This window comes from Dipteris shenzhenensis, chromosome 13 (genome assembly GCF_047967505.1).
Source record: "Dipteris shenzhenensis isolate YYH24624 ecotype China chromosome 13, Dip_SZ_1.0, whole genome shotgun sequence".
NCBI lineage: Eukaryota > Viridiplantae > Streptophyta > Polypodiopsida > Gleicheniales > Dipteridaceae > Dipteris > Dipteris shenzhenensis.
In genome coordinates this window covers 55087927-55091524 of record NC_141608.1, presented here as the reverse complement: position 1 = coordinate 55091524, position 3598 = coordinate 55087927, and the positions used below count along the sequence as shown (strand labels likewise).

The 3598-nt window shown below is 38.3% G+C and overlaps 1 pseudogene; it reads right to left on the bottom strand.

Annotated features, from left to right (window-relative positions):
- Window positions 1-457: 457 nt before the first annotated feature.
- On the bottom strand, window positions 458-2581 carry LOC147895607 (uncharacterized; annotated as a pseudogene).
- Window positions 2582-3598: the final 1017 nt, after the last annotated feature.

The window sequence follows — 3598 nt, the reverse complement described above, 5'->3', positions numbered from 1 at the left end:
ATCAATTGTCTCAGCCTATGTAAGTGGCCTATTTTGTGATGTTATTGTGATGGTTTGGTATCATCGAATTATGGTATTCGTCATGTACCTTCATGGTGATAACCAATCTGCTCGTCACATCATTATTAAGGATGCAAGTGAAATTAAGATCATCAATCAATGCTTTGTTAATTACTTTACTCTGTCCTTTTCCTTGAGGCATAATAGAGGTCATCCTCAAGTCCTGTTCATTGCTCCATAGTCGTAGTAAAGAGTTGTCCACTTGACCAAGGAATTCTAAAATATATACAAGAGATTCTTGTATCAACCAACCCTCGGCCATGCTTCCTTCAGGCCTTGCACTTTGTCTCACAAAGTCTTTTAAGGTCTTCATGAAGTGCTCTAGAAAGAACATCCAACGTGCATGCACAGTGATGCATAAAGCAATTTTGTCCACCAAATGCACAATGAGATGTAGCTAGCTTGTGAAAATGGTTCGCGAAAAAGTTTTCTCTACCAAAAAAATCACCTCCACTGCCATAATGCGTGCATCATCCAACATGGCTGGATCAATTGCCTTGGAGCTAACATATCTGAAAAACAAATGAATAGTATGTTATACCTCATGCACATTCATTTTTAAAAACTATCAAATCAAAGTGCAAGGTATAATAAAGGGCGATTTGACATGGGTTTTACATACCTCACAAGCTCGCCCATCTTATAAATACATTTTTTCAAACTCTTGTTTGCACAATGGTCGATGCTAGTAGGTAGTATGAATTGCACACATAAGAGCACATGTATATATGGTTGATGGCATTACAAAGTTTAATTTCAATGTACAAGAATTGGAAAACACTTACTTGGAGCATCTTGTGCCAATCGTGGGACTTCAACCCGTATAGTTGCTCAACACTTCTTTTCTTAGTGGTTGTGAAGGCTCCCTTCAATTATCAAATACAGTCTTACATAAACCATCGGCATACCCATGTACTAATGAAAGGCCACAAACAGGACATGCATGTTTACCCAATGTTTTCAAACCTATTAAAATATAAATAAAAGTTAGAATAATAAATCCGATAGTTATAATTAATATAACCAATAGTATTAGAGTAGAGAGCTGATTTGAATTCTTACCAGAACAATCGTTGTATCCTCAAAAGTCATGCATTGTCCACATCAACACTGCTTTCAAGTCAAAGTGTCGAGAGGAGGGAGGCCTACTAACGTCCACCACTGTAACACCTCTCCATAGTTCCTCCAACTCATCAATCAGCAATTCGAGGTAAACGTCCATATGCTTTAGTTTATGTTTCTCTGAAATTAGAAGGGATAACATAAGATGTCCCTTCTTGATCACCATTGATGGTGGAAGGTTGTAATTCACCAATACAACTGGCCACACACTATATGTGGTACTTTTGAAACCAAATGGATTCACTCCATCCATACCTAGGCCAAGTCTCAAGTTTCTGGGCTCTGTTTTAAAGCTGGGCCACTCGTTTTCAATATGCTTCCAAGCAAGAGTGTCTAAGGGAATCCTCCACATGCCATCATTCGATCGATATCATGAATTCCATGACATGAGCTCAGCTATGGATTTGCACTTGAACATGTGTTTTATGCGAGGAATTATAGGAAAGTGTCGCAAGACTTTACGAGGTACATCAAAACTCTTCACATTTGTTCTATACCTTGCTTTGCCACAAGTGGGACAATGTTGAGCCTCCTTATGCGTCCCACAAAAGAGAATGCAATCATTGACTCATGCATGTATGTGATCATAATCCAATCCTCCAAGAGATGCCACATAGCGCCTCGCTATGTCTCTTGAGGTGGGTAGTCTATTCCCTTTAGAAGCATGTTTGATAAGAGCCTGCATTCCATATCATCAATTAACAATTAAAACATATTGAGATTTATTCATTGTGAAACCCTTAACCACTAATTCAAATTACAATGCTTGGTTCAATAATGCATCAAGACTTGCATTGCTCCATCTATAAATTGTCTATAGATTTAGTAGTTCAAGTGAAGCATGTAAAATAGAGAATGTGCACCCTTCAAATACCGGTGTCGACGAAGCCTTGTAAAGATGCTCTTGTTCCATATCATCCTTGTCCATACCTTTGGGATCATCCCTAAAAAGATTTTGCATCATATCATCGAACGCTTCCTCTTCCACAACTTCATGGGTGTAGGGCTATTGTCTTCCCTTTCCCACTCATCTCTGACAATAGATCCCAAAGCTCTAGCATCATCTTGTCGATGCTTCGATGCTCATGTCGAGTGTAAGGCACCATGTTATTGTGTGGTACTGCATCCTACTCCAATTAGAGTATATATATTACAACTCCATTAATTTGGACACCATGAGTCATTTGGATACTATCAATTTACATCTACTCACCTCTAAACCTATTTGATTCCATTCTCCATACATGAGGATGTGATTCAAGGTAATTCGACGGGCTCACACAATGCATCCTTGACATCGATTACACATATACTTGATCCTTTGTGCAAACCACACATCACGATTATGGTGATGCATTGTCTCATATTCACCAGAACTGCTTGAGGAGGTTGGTGACATCTTGTGTACAAATCAATAAACATAAAATCATGATCAATTTTTAATTAAAGTACAAAAAGTCTCTATATTGCGTGTATGGATGCGTTTAGACTGTGTGAAATTGCATGTACCAGCATAGCTACACTGTGTGAAATCGTGTGTATGAATGCAGCTATGCTACGTGAAAATGCATGTATACACGTAGTTATCCTACTCGTACACTTGCAAAATTTCAAGATAGGTGACCAATGCAAGATTGAAAAATGAATATGCAAGTGCATTTTACAACCAACTACATGTAGAGATAAGTAATATTCATGGGTAGAGATACAAAAATTATACGGGATTTATAGCACAAAAGTGTATCCATTGAAACAAAGTACCCAATACAAAAGAGTATCCACTACACAAGAATATACATTACAAGAGTGTATCCATTACACAAAAGTATCTAATACAAAAGAGTATCCATAACACAAGAGATACATTAGACTAGATTTTGTCTTGCTTGTGTTTCATGATGCTAGCTACTATTGCCTTAGATATTACTAGTAAGTGCTTCAAAACTTCCATCTTTACCGAGCACTTTTGCAGTAGTTGTCAATGCCATCCCATGTATATTGCACCAAAATCATTGAGAGCAGCTGCACGGTGCACCAAAATGACCTTGTATGCATTCCAATTAATACTGGAATGCGCTATAACCCACCCATGAAAGGGCCTTGCATTTCAATAGCTCTGATTGCCCTCTAGGAGAAAACTTGCTATGAAATACAACTATCAGGACAAGTGCTTGGCCAAGATAGTGTGCTAGTGCTACATCATGACCAAACATAGTTCGTGTTTGGCCTCTCCAAGTGGAGAACTCATCCACTTCCACCACTTCCTGCAATAATGTAACAACATACAATTAGCAAACCAATACAAATGGTGGAAGCTAGAAGTTTCTACAAGAATGATTCAAATTTACTCACCATATTAGCTTGGTCGCAATCCATAGGCTGCTCTTAGGCGATGTTGATGGAACCTTGGAATCTG